We start from the raw sequence: 15,038 nt of genomic DNA, 5'->3' as shown, positions 1-15,038 counted from the left end.
TCACAGTTCATTTTTTATTTATTTATTTTTACCATTTGGCATGAGAATATAACTTTGCTGCAAGAAGTCTTTGCACTATCAACTGGTTTGTTCCTTGCGCGGCAGTGCTCAAAATCGTATGAGAAATCATCATGTTCCAGAGGTTATATCGAGAAGACATATCAAATTCGAATCTGGAATTTAAAATAAAAGCGTATTTATTAAATATTACGCAGCTGGTCATCAAAGTAAAAATAAATTGCACACAATTATATTAAATAAATATGCATAAAACACCTTATTCCCAAATGGAATAAGGGAAAATCTTTTAGCCATAACGTTTGGAAACCGGCAGTTTGCTTCTATTTACCTTTAATCAGCAGTTCAGTTTGGCTGCGAATAATTTAAGATTTCGGGTAAGAATACAACAGGCATACCGCCATCTCCTTTTCTGAAACACCAACCAGTATCACTGTGTGATATATACTGTGACGTTTCCGATCGATTAATTTTTGAATTGCAGGGTTAAAGATCGGTGTTTGCTGGATACAAAAATCCTACTTGATTACTAAAGCAAGACTAAATCAAGAATAAGCAACAAGAAAAGCCTATATGAACTTCTAGTCGACTATTAAAATCGTTAATGTTCCCTCGTCTGTCATTCAAATGTCATCACGTTAATACAACACTACACACCACACACACACACACACACACACCCCAACCTGCCCATGTAAGAGAGTGTTATTAATATAACGTTTTCACAGTAGAACTGTAGCCCTCCTTTTATTACTACATCAAATTTTCGGTATTAGTTCGGTCCAATGCTAACGAATAATGAGATTTCAAATTTAATAGCTATCCACTTACGCTCCCTGGCATTCTTTTAAAAGAAGAAAAAAAACTTGGATCATGGTGTAAAGACGCGTTAAATTTTCCAAATATCCATATAATGTTAACGTAATTCCCTTGCTCTCCTTCAGTTTCTGAAAATCACTTTTCTTGTATCTTTCATCTCACGTTTAACGACTGCCTTTTAATTTATCCTATATTATAAGTATGCCACGGTAGTTTTTTTATCCATCTCAATGTTATTAGCAACCAGCTGATACATTCAGATGTGAATCTAACAGATAGCGCATTCGTAATGATGGCATACATTGCTGTCCAGTGCATTGAAGATACCAAAGTAACTGGAATATACATTCTGAATGTTAAAAGTAGGAAAGAATTTCAATAAACAGGACTTGATGAAGTATTAGATTTTACAAGTTGTTGTAGATTATAAAAATCTTTTTAATCTCATAAATTAACTAAACTTGGGAGATACGTACATTGATAAGCAAATTATTATTGATTGTGTGTAATGCTGACCTCTCAATATGTCATCGCTAATATAAAAATATATTTCAACTAATTCTTCTAGACAAGAAAACTGAAAATTAAAAACAGAATAGCACTTTTATATATTATTGATAAGATTATATAATGATGGAATGATAGACTATAATAATAAATGATACTGTTCTTATTAGAATTAATATTTTATTTAGATTATTAAGTAAATATTGACTGCCTTTCCTCAACATTTATATTATGATCCGCAAATATTATTTATAATCGTTGGTTTCTTATAAAAACGCAATTCGCATTGATATATGATTTATGGGAATACAGGAATATCGAATTACTTGAAAGTTCATATTGAATACATATTCGATTTAATACATACTTCGATAAATCTAATCTTCCTTCTTTGTATCCAATATCAATTACTTGAGCAAAACCACCAACATTAGCTGATCCTTGTCCTATCATCAGGAATACGGCAATGAACATTAATGCCACTTGATACACATCATCCCAAATCACAGCTTTCATTCCACCCTGAAAGATGTTTTTTTTTATTTATATGGCATTAACATCTCATTCTCTAAAAAATCATTATTTATATAGAAGAAATAGCATTCCCTTAGTGTGGGTTAAACCATTTCTTCAATCACTTTTAAATATGACAACTGTCAAAATAAGAGAACTAATATTAGCTATAATAATGGCACATTCGACTCATGGTTTTCTGTACGATATTACTTTGGCTATAAGAAATACAAGTAACAAATAATTTATTTTGTAATATTTAGTAATTTGATTTATTATCCCAAGTTTAACTCTGGAGTTAGTTTTGTACAATCCCATAACTAGCGTTTAATTTCATGTATTGTTGAAAACAAATTCGACATATTTCTTTATAATAGAAATCGTAATTGCACTACTGATATGTCTTACATGTAAGTGGAGCAGTTGTATCCACGGATGTTGCCTAAACATATGCAAAATGGGCTATAGGGAGTAACTATCAAGGGCAAATATTGTAAGTGTATTTACTCCAAAATAAATTTCATTCTAATAGTAAAGACGGATGTAACAGTTTAAAAAAATACTGCATAGGAATTTATGGCTACTGATTTGTAGAATTATATTTACTAAGACCAAATTCTCCTTTCTTGTATCTTTAGCGTTGATGTACTTACACTAACAAGATCACAGTGAGTAGAATCTTGAAAGGTTTTCGTTCCGAAATTAGTGGTTATCATTTTAATGCTAGCTATTGAATTTGATAATATATTATGCTATTGACCAATGGCCGCAGAACATCTTTGCGAAGAAAAATGCTCATATTTCGAGATTTGAAGTTCAACAGAGTGCAGCAAGTGCAATTGTTATCACACCAAACGCTAGCAAGTGAAATAAATGTGTAAATATTTAAAATCCGCAAATCTGCCGACTGCAGTTTTAAACAGTTTTTACATTCACAATGCAACACTTATGGAGGATCGAACGATGCATGAAAATCAGCATCCATCATTATTTATAACTGGTAGGTTACTGTAGGATTTAGTAAATGTTTCTCCCCACTGTCACCTTTTTCTTTTTGTTTTTTTTTCGGAGTGTCGCACCTTGATTTCGTTAGGTATTACAATCACCTAGTCAACAGGATTTTGTAGAATAAAGAAATGTTAAATTTTATATATTAGCATAGATGTACGAGTACATGTAAATATTAATGTACAGATTAATTCCATATTTGCGATTTTTCGGAAATATATTCCAAATAGCAATTTAACCAATATTACTTGGACTTTATTTCTTGGGTGTATAGGTGGGGAGAGGGGGAGAAGGGTCATCTATGTTAAGTAGGAAATATATGAAACATACTCTCTATAATCCATTGCTATATGTGTGTGTGTGTGTGTGTGTGTGTGCGTGTGATTTTAAATGGTGTTCATCTTCCACATACAAACATTCTCTAAGGGCAATGTTCAGACCGAGATTCAAATCTACAGCCATTTGGTTTGAAATTAGATATATACCACTCGGTTTACCTTAGTCGTCAGTATCTGTGTACCAGCTCAGTCGGAATAGACGAAGCCCTTTGGTCGGAAGGACTTGGGTTCTATTCGCGTCCATTAAGTGAGAAACTTTATCTGGTCTCTTTCGACTAAAGGTGAGTGAGCCAGTCTCCTACAGAGATAGAGGGTGTTTTCACCCGGAAACTCGGGCTTTTAGTCCGGCATAACAGGCAAACCGGCCCGTAAACACTCATGGTTCTACAGTCATAAAATATATACTTAATTCCCTCATTAATGAAGGCTCAACTACTCTTAAAAGACGGTGCAGGAACAGGGGGGTACCTTATTCGAATAAATAAATAAAATATTGGTGTAGTGGTAGTGAAAAAAATGGAAGGTAATTGGAAGATACTTCAAGTCGGTGGGAGTTCGTACAGAGAAATGGATTGACAGATAGTATTGCAATGAACAGCGCGTGTTTATTAAGGGGAAACTGTGTATGATAAACTTCCTACGATTTATAACAATATGATGGTTGCATTAGACGACGAGAATCGTCACAGAATAATATCGTTGGACTTTGCTAGGGCTTTTGACAAAATACAGCATGGAAGGCTGTTGCATAAGTTGGAAGATATGGGTCTGGATTTTACCCTAATAATGTTGTTAAAAGAATGACAGGTGCCAAAACGTGGTGTGTGTGAACAATGAATGGGCAATAATGAAATGATGGAAAGGATTTGAAGGGAGACCCATGTTTGCCGATGATGCTGTGTTAGGGTAATTTGGGTTGTAACTGTCCTGAAGTGGTTGCATATCTATTTCAATAGACTGGAATTATGGGCAATTGAAAATAGATATTAGTAATTAGTACTAAAGTTATGTACTTTATGCATTAAGAATATCCACCACAAACTATACAAATGCCAAACACACTCATCTTGAGAATATCGTTCACATGTTTCGGACATTCACCAAAATTCCATCGTAATTTTTTAGAGATCATGTTTTTAAAATCGTGTTTTTAAATATGTAAACGGAGAAGAACAAACGCAATTTCATTCAAAGAATACTTATAGACATAAGACTAACCACCTTATCCCAGAATTATGGTTACAAAATCCAAGTGTCCTTGGAGGTTCGTGACGCTTCATTGTCTGTTAGAACCTATGATGACGATTATGGGGTGGGCCATGTAATTTGCTGCAGATGAAAAGGGAAGATTTGTCTGTTTAAATATGGATTGACTTACTGCTGTATTACTTCTGGTCAGGCAATCAGCACTGAAGAAGAAAATTTATAAGCAGAACATTATATATATATATATATACATACATACATATATATATACACACATACATACACACATACATACATACATATATATATATATATATATATATATATATATATATATTATGTTCTGTTTATGATTTTTTTATAAACAGAACATTAGTATTTATTCAGTGCTAAGACTAACTACGTAAGTCATATTTTGTAAACAAAGATATAAAATTAATATATAATTTTTAAAAAATTCTTACTATAGAAGAATAAAAAGTGCAGATCAATCCAATTGTGACAACTAACACCCAGTTTGCTATTCCTGTAACGCAGTTTAAACTCACTGATGCTGCATATAAAATTATAGCCGAATGCAGAATCTGTAAATGAAAGAAAAATGATAATTATTTGCAATGAATATTATCAAACATTCAATTATTAATGCTAAAATGAAATATTTTACAAATTAGATGAGAGCACTCGATTGTGGATTCATTTACCTTTCTTTGGAAATATACTTACCGATTTTATCAAGAAAGCAAGGGAGCATAATGTCCTAATCTTGCCACCAAATCGCTGCTGCAAATACTGAATGGAAAATAATTAGTGAATACTCAATACTCATGTGTATTTCTTGAAATTTATATAAACAAAACCTAACATAAAACAACATTATATTAATATTTTTTGATAATTATTATTACTGTGATACATCGTGTAGGTTTAAAAAAATCAACAGAGAAGATGAATGCGATCCTTTAAATTGAAATGTTCGCTTAACGTTTTTGTTTAGGTTAACACCTTAATTATTATACTGAAGTAGCGTTACTGTAATTAGACTTTTATTGTCCTACGACACCATACTGTCACAAATCACAGAGTCTCCGTCCTTCTCCAAATTTCTTTTAGCTTTTACAGGAAAAAAAAACTTTCTAATCTTTTCCCATTCTATGAGTATCGATATCGACATCTACACTGCGCTGTATTCATTCACATAATGATACAGGTTTGGTTATTTAAGAACATGATAACTGTGTGCTTTTCGTGTTTCCAAAGCATTCTTTTTGCTTTCTGCTACCACGTGATATGTGGCATATTAGTCAGTAGAGGATTTCGTAGTCATGTCAACACAGGTTCAGCTCAGGTTACGACAGACTTGCAACACACTACTTCGCCACTTGTATATATAAAATGTCTCAGATATTTGGATCACTTCGTTAAGAACGAAACAGTTTGTTATTATTTCTGTGTGTTAATATGCTGAAAACTATCATTTACGTAATTTAACCCCTACGCAGCGTAAATGGAACCAGGCTACGCAGAGGCATCACGCCATTCGACTGAAAAGATGTAGTTCGAATCTCCTCGTGGCGATGAGTTAGTCGATATGTTATGGAGGTAACAGGGTCTTTCTCATTGAAACTAGAGATTTCCTTCCTGCATACAGACAAATTGGCCACAGAACACACGAAACTATCAGTCAAAATTCATATCAGTGGGCGATAGACGATGGAGAAATTTGTATATGGAGAATTAAGTAGTGAAATGGCTGTGTTTTATGGTATAGAGCGTTCTCCCGCAGTGAGAACATGCAGTTGCTACTTAATAATTATTATTATTATTATCCCTTATTATTAACCAACTCTCGTAAACATATAACGGCAATCTTGTAAAATAGGCATTTCACAATATCAGCGTAAGCATTTTGGTTATAATATTTCTTTTGTGGTTTGGAACCATACCTCGTGGCCGAACAGTAAATGAGAAGTGTAAAAGCAGTTCGCTATGTTTATTTCATTTAATAATTAACATAAAAATTGTCTTTTTCTTCATATGCTTCTTAATTAGCAGAAACCTTTTGTATTAAATAGTTATATCGATCCTTTTTTCCAGCTAATAAGTAGAGTAATCAAATTATTTATTCTACTGTTTGGTGAAACCTATCTGTTGTAATAGTCATCAATCCAGTATTAATAGTAATAAATAATGTTTCACTGCCTCAATCTACTCCCACCATGCGTTTTGCTGACTCTTTGTTTCTTAAATCAGCGAGTATTTTCAGATTTTCTGAATGTATGTTCCATCTGTGAGTCTTTCTAGTCACTTCCTATATATTTTTTTTCTTTCCTTCAATTGCTTTTTGTGATTTATACATTAGTATTGCAGATAAATAATTTACAATAATATTGTTTATAGTAAATGATGAATTCAACACTACCAAACATAAAATCTTGTATTAGTTGAGATCCAAGAATCAAAAAGCATTTCTGGAGTGCTAAAATAAAACGCAATTTACATGAAGGTGGCAAGTATTCTCTTCAGAAACTTCGCATATACTAGTCTCAAATATCGAACTCTCCCCGATCTGAGATGTCGGCTCTATTCAGAGAGAAAGTCATTCGCGTTAGACTCATTGACCTGTCATGAAGAAGTAACTTTTCTCCTTAGAAATTTGCTTATGATAGCATGTTTATTCTATCTTCATTGTCTGCTATGTCTGTATATTGGGTATGTTATCTGCCTGTTTTTCGGAAAGAAAAAGCAGAGCTTCCTAGAGGAAAAAAGAGAAGAAAACTCTGAGCCCCGCTAACTCTCCTTCAGATGTAAAACATTTTAACCAGCAATTATACTATATATTCATCATACATATAATTGCACTAGAATATAAATAAATGACTTTTTACATATATAGTAATTTCAGATGACAAACATTTATCTCGGTATCAGCGTGTTTTCTTACTACCTTGGCAACATGACTCCGAGAATTTTCAAAAAAAAAAAAAAAAAACACTAAAAGTAAAATCAATGCGAATAACAAGTAGCATGCAACAGAATAATCAAACTAACAAGTAGGGTGTAACAGAATAATCAGTTTGGTTCAGTTTTTTTTTCCATAAACTACTGTAAATGATCCTCAAATAGTTTGAAATAAATCAATTTCATTTATATTCAAATTTCAATTTTATGGTCTATTAGGATAACAATTAGTTAAGCAATTCTACTTTGTAATATATTACAAATATAATACTACTTTGTTGTTACCTCTAGAATTCCACACACACACACACACACACACACACACACACACACACACACACACACACACGCGTGCGTGTGTATGTATGTGTGTGAGATGCCATATTTTCAAAGTTTACATACCTCATTCACTGTGAATTTGGTGATTCCAAAGTAGACTGGTAATATAAAAATTTCCACTATAACTGCAGCAACAAATTGGAAAATCGCCCAATAGATTACTTCTATGCCAAATCTGTACAACTCTGAAGGAAATCCTACAATACTGACGGTTGATACTAATGTAGCCATCAAAGAAACTGCAATGGGAAGAATTCCTGTTTTCCTATCTCCCAATAAGTATTCTTCAGTTGTCTTCAACCTCTCACTTCCGAATCTGGTACAGATTCCGATAGCAACAGAGAAAAACAAGGCGGTGGCAATTACGGTGTAATCAGCAACTCCCAGTGTATAATTCTTAGACATTTCTTTGGATCTTAGTGTTAGGTCTCTATTAACGAATTCAAAAAGAATGAGGGATTACTGGTAAAAAAAAAAGACAGCTTAACTTCTTCGTTTTCAGTAAGTAATATTTTCTCCCAAATATTCTGTAATGCAAGTAAATCTAGAGACGTGTGCAATAAATAAATATTAAAACTCGGATGGAGAAGTGCGTTTGGTAATTATGCTGAAATCTAAGTTTGGAAGTGATCCACCCCAATCAAAGTCTTCCTTTCAAAATTGGAGAAGGATTAGATTAAAAGTTCAGTTGAAAGGGTCAGTTTAAAATTTCAGGACTTTGCCAAAATACCGCTGAAAAATTAAACAGTCTGTTGAATGGAAAGAGTCATTTAATAATAATAATATTTAACATACTATGAAAACACAGCTTGATGCTAGCAAAATATGTTTTTTCTATGAGTTAATATTCGCAGAATAAACATAATTATTTTAGAAATGGCAAGATTGAGGAGTAATAGATAGACCAGTACGCCATCAATAATGCCATTTAGGTATTATTAATCAAACTGCGCTAATTTTGTGAGATTCAATATGCAATAATAATCTAAAGTGATGAAATTAATGTTAAGTAGGTAACTAGTAATTCTAATGCAATAACTTCACAGCTGTTGAGGCACCGTCATTAAACTGTTTAAATTAAATAACGTCTAAAAAATGGGAAATTATCCCTTAGTTATAATTTCAAATGACAAACATTTATCTCGGTATCTGCGTGTTTTCTTACTATTTTGGCAATATATCGGTCTCCGATAGTTTCAAAAAAAATCATTCCTAAAGAAAAAGCAGCGGAAATAACACGTATCAGGTAACATAATAATCAAAATAAAAAGCAGTATGTAACAGAATAATAAAAATAACAAGTAGCATGTAAAAATGATCAAAATAAAAAGTAGCGTGCAACAAATAATCAAAATAACAAGTATCAGAAAATCAATTTTTTTAAACTACTCTAAATGATCCTCAAATAATTTGAAATAAATCAATTTCATTTATATTTAAATTTCAGTTTTATAGCTTATTCGGATAATCGCTAGTTAAGCAATTTTGTAATATATTCCTCGTAATCTATTACAATAAAATTAATATATTACTTTTTCCCTGAAATTTTTCCCCGAAAGACTCTGGTCGAAGATATAAAAGATGACTGATAACTTCTTCGAAGTTAGACTGCGGATGTCTCTTCGTATTAACATGCAATATAGAGAAAATGATTTTTCATGATCGTATCTTACATAAAACCTCTACGTTAATACTATTTTAATCATGTATGACCTTAACGATCTAAGAAAGTATTTGAAATACGCTATGAAGAATGCTTTTTGGATTTTATAATGTTCCGTCTCAGCAACTTCTATCAACTTATCACTGTCATTCGTCATTTATCATTAGTAATATATATGTTTGTTTTCTGCTTTAATTCATGTCACGTAAAGGTAGATGTGATATGACTCTGTAGTCGAGGTATCCATATTTTGCAAATTCAGACGAAGTCTGGCACAGTAAGTACGGATTTCAATCCTGAAAGAGACAGAATTAATTTAATGTTTTTTTTTATATATTTTAGGCTAAACCAAAGCGTCATTTTTTTTCTATTGGAATAGAGGAGTGATTAATAAAATACTCGTACAATGAATATAAATATTCGGTGTTCAACATAATTATAAAGTTGCATATCATTGTCAATTGCAGTGTACTGCAGTCTACAATAATGTACAGCTTTTTAACACGAGGAAGGGAAGTGACATGTAAATAAAAGATAAAAGTAATAACTTATATAAGAATCACAACATTCGAACAAAGATAAGACTAAATAAACGCAAATATTGTGTTTTATGTTTATCATGAAACAAGAGAATCATCAAGAGATGTAATACATGAACGGAGTTGAAATAAGTATTGGAACAGCACTATAATTCAAAGAACTGCACTTGCCTTAATAACACGTGAGCTGTTCTTAGGTCCTGATCACACTTTTCGTATTTGGTCGATTCTTCCTTCCCACTGCTCTATGTACTGTCATTGAGGGCACTACTCTGGATAGCATCCGACGTATGAAATAGTCTAAACGGTAATTTATTGCACTCAGATCTTAATCTGCTACGACCAGTGAAGTTTGTCACCATAACTCTTCTCAAGCCATGTGAAAGCAGTTCCTATAATGTGACGTGTGCGCTATAGTGTAGAAAGAGATGCGGACATTTCGTAAAATAGTGTCGCAATGTAGGATATAATGTCATAATCGAAAAGGAATGCATGTAGCAAGCCACGTTGCATATTTGTCCTCGTTCATCCCTCTTGGCACTACAACCAAACGTCCGAGTCAATATTCGAAGAAACTACTCCTGACCAATACAACTCAGCCACCTTTCGGAAGATGCGTTCGGTTATAATGAATTCCCTATACATCCTTCATATTTATATCCGTATATGGGATCGCAAAAGGGTGCAAAATTGTGTCGAGATTATTACCTGTTCCAGACGGTATGCCATCTAGTCGAAATTTTGTTTACACCAGTGTTTTTTACTCTGATGATTGTCATATCGAAGTTGGGCTTATACCCAGACCTAGACTTAGCATCGTTCTCCAGCGTTCTCCTACTAAAAACCTGAACTTCTGTAGACTTTTTGAATTCTCTTTGATTATTTCTTCCTTCTCGAAACACTAGTAGTTTCTTATAACCTTTTTGTTTCTGTTGGTGTTTGTGTTATAGGCTTTTCTTTATCGTCCTTTATGCCTGAACATCAGTCGAAATCTGAAGCGGAACTCTGATTTCATTATAGAGATGATGTTGCATACAGTTGATTATGAATAACAGTCTTTTACCATTGTCAAGAATAGATAGCAATCCGTCCACTGGTATGACATTATACGACAGTACTTCTTGCGATATATGTAGCCCGTACATGCAAAGAATCTAGTGATATTCCTGAATGCCTTATATCCGTCCTCTCATGGATTACTGTCTTGTCGTCGGAAGATCTGATCCAGAGAGTGGATGCCATCGTGCGATATATGTTATGTTGCTTGACTTTGCCTATACCTTAGGCAAAGTCAAGCAACATAATACGGATTACGTATGATCCGAGATGAAGTCAATATGTGGTTTGTCAAAGAAAGCATTCTTTATTTCAATGAGCTCAAGAAAACTAAAGCAGAATGGAGATCCCCGATATCTATCGTAGTAACCCAACAATCTACATTAGATCAAGTTACAAGTATCTTCCACATTATCGCAACATATTAGCACAAGTCCCCTCTGATCACAAGCTGTGAGGGTAGCAAGACTGAATGTAAAATTTCTAATTACAAATCGGCATGAGGGACGAGGTTTGAATAAATCATCAAGCTAGAAAACTGCAATAGTTCGGTTAGCTATACCTGGAATTGAGCAACGTTTTATTGGATCCATTCTAGTAGTCAGCCTCATTTCCTCAGGAAGAGAAAACCAAAGAATATCAAAGTTTTGATAAAAGAAAATTTGATTTAGCCAAAAGTAGCTAAAAATAAATAAAGTAAAATAAAACGTTTTAAAGGAGAAAACCCAATAAGAAATAGAAACGTGATAGGTAATAAAATATTAGAACAAACATATACACATAAATACTTGGGATGGGACATATATAAAGATGAAAAAGGTGTAGACATTAAAATCTCTGGTTTTGTGAAAATAAAACATAATAAATAATATATTTAAGATATTCCTGGTAGAAAAACACATCACAATCAGACTATATAACAACCTGTCGTAACAAACGTTATTATATGGAGGTGAAAACATCAACCATAAAAAAAGAATGAATAAAACGCATTCAAACAGCAGAGATGAAATTTTTCATAAAAAACTACTGGATATTCCAAGTGGGACCATATAATAAATGAAGAAATTTTACAATCCTTGAGCACGAAAGCAAATGATTATGATATAAATAAATATAAACAAAAATGTATAGAACAACTAAATCTAATGGACAATAGCAGCTTGCCAAAATACTATACGGATGTAAAATAAATAGAAAATGAAAAAAATTGTAGATTAAGAAAGCGAGTAAGAAACCGAAATATGCCACTTGGCCTACAATTCATGATAATTTAGAAGAAGAAAAAGAAATTTTAATAGCAGGCTACGGGAAATGGGACCTATACTCTGACTTCAGACTCGGAAAAAAATATATGCCCAATTCAATGCCATTTTGAGTAACATCTTCAAGAGAAGAAAAATCATTCTTGCTGATCACTTTAATATAAAGGTAGAAATATACAAAGTTGATACACAAAATGTTGTCGTCAGTTATGTTGTCGTTCTTCTTTTAAAGAAATGAATTAGTAATGAAAAGAAAAAAAAATGAAATTCTAAAATTAGATTCTCACAACTGCAGTGACAAGTGCAGGCTATTGTTGGAATGATCGCTGTCCTGACACTCAACGCAGATCATAATGCTTACGCTCTAAAAGATCCTGTTCCTGCAAAATTCAGCTATTTCTAACATTTCCAACAAATTCTGCGTTGAGCATAAATCACTCGCAACGAATCTGACATTTCATTCTTATTACCCACAAAGAATCAATTGGTGCAGTCTAACAATATCAATATTGGGTTGATGAAGGTGACATAAATCCGGATTCTGATCAGTAAGAAATGGATAGCTTTTCCTAACAACTCGAATTATAAATCTTTTTTTTAAAAGTACATCAAGAAAACAAACAATGCAGTATAAGGGAGCATGTGAGTTCTGAAAAATTAATGATGGTTGGGGAAATCTCAAAGAAATACCTACTTCCTGCTGAAACTTGGTACTCTCCTGAAATTAGTGAGGAGGCATTCGATGAATCTTCTGCTTCCAATATCAAGAAGGTAAGAATATTTAAATATCCTTTTAATCGAATTACAACCGTCATTATTGCACCATTTGCAAGAGTTAAGTATGATAGATAACTTTAGTTCGCTTTCTGTTTAGGCAGAAGCCGCGTATGTTATCAAGCATGTGAAATACAACAGGGCTGATGATCCTGACGATACCTGCAATAAGATTTTCAGCATGGTGTAAAGATCAAGCAGCAGTTTCACATACAATTTTCCCTTAACATTGGAACACAAAACAAACGCCACGCGACTTTTCAAAGATGCCATCATTGTAACCATTTTCAAAATAAATAAATAATAAAAATAAAAATAAATAAAATAAAAATAAAATAAATAAAATTATTATTACATGACACCTGAATGGAGTCCAAGGACTCATTGCGGGAAGACATACTACTCCACTCTGCAACACACACCACACACACACACACACATATCTCACCATCTTCCATACTACTTTATTCTCCTACTATACACAACTATGATCATCGCAATCTACCCTCCATCACCACCAGTAACAGACTTCGTCTGTAAATTGCGGTTTTGATGTCTGATTTATCCAAATCATTAACGGGTTATTCGGAACCTGGCTTCAAAATTGTATCAAATGTTGATGTCTACATTAAATTTCATTCCTCTTTTAGCACTACTAGAAACAATAAATTATCAAGTGTGATATTCACCGGCAATTTGGAAAATTCATTTGGTGTGAAAAGTGGTTAAGAAAACATATCGTGTGCTGATGGAAACCCTCACAGAATAAAAAAAACTTGTTGAAAAAGAAGAAATTTCAGAAGATTTGAATTGAAATAGACTCTGACACAACACAAAGATAAACAAAATGTTCACTTATAGAGCTATGTCGGTACTGCTTTTTTTTCTCTTTCTGAACCTGTATACTTCAAATAAATATTAGCAGTTTCAAATCAGGCGAATGAAGCAAATGCCCTTGCGGGAAAACATCATCGAAAACACATAATCACTTGATCAGCTTGCTTCAGAGATTCATTGAAAGTACGTGTCATTCAGGTAATGGAACTAAATCTGGAAAATAACAACTTTTTTCTATTTTAGAAGTCATCTCTCGGCAAATGCCGACGATAATAAGAAAACTCAGCTTCATTTGAAATGCGAATGTGCACTATTTGGACTAAAAAAAAATAATCATCGGAAATTTCTTTTCTGTTTTGAATTTGTATTTTCTGGTTGTGGTGATTATTTCAGATTTATCGATACAGATTGTCAAATTTCTAGACATGATCATCGCTATAAATTGACCTAACCGTAAAATAAAATTAAACACTTAATCAATGCTAGCGAATGTCGTATGTTCTCATAAAAATGAGTTTGAATGTCTTCTAGGAGGAGAGCAATCATTATAAAGACTTTTGCAAGGTGGATTAGTTTGTTTCATATGCAAAAGACGAGGTCTTCCATGCCAAAACTTGGATTTAATTTCCAGAAGACTGATTATTCTTAACGGTCATATTTAAATATGGTAATAGATTAATAAGTAGTTATCACTCATCGAGATTTTAACCCCAGACTCCCTGGATATTTTTCATTTTCATTTTTTTTTGTTTGTTTAGATAGGTTTTACAATAACTCAGAATTGCAACGATGCTCAGATATGGTTGAACTTGTAATGTGGGGTAGTTAGTGTGTACACATATATCACTGTACAAATGATATGTCTAATCATCTACGCTTATCGGGTAAATATATTTCACTTTGGTCACTAGACATACTTAGAAAGGAGGCTATAAGCAAGTGATTTTCGCAGCTACGTTCAACAGATTTAATACTGTGATACAAGTCGTGAGTGTTCGTGTGTTCGTCATCTACGTGTAGTTTTGTAAAAGGAAATAACTGGGTTTTACTGAAAAGAAAAACTACATGTCATCTGATGATAGTACCTCAGTTTAGAAAATGCTTAGAAAATGAGTGATTCATTCTTGTAGTAATATTCTTTAAAGAAAATCATACTTTATCATTTAAAGCATGTTTATCTCTATATATTGATAAT

The sequence above is a fragment of the Typopeltis vanoorti genome, chromosome 6 (assembly GCF_054136105.1).
Source record: "Typopeltis vanoorti isolate ZY-2024b chromosome 6, IOZ_Tvanoo_1.0, whole genome shotgun sequence".
NCBI lineage: Eukaryota > Metazoa > Arthropoda > Arachnida > Uropygi > Thelyphonidae > Typopeltis > Typopeltis vanoorti.
The sequence above is the reverse complement of the archived record's forward strand: the minus strand, read 5'-3'. Positions refer to the sequence as shown.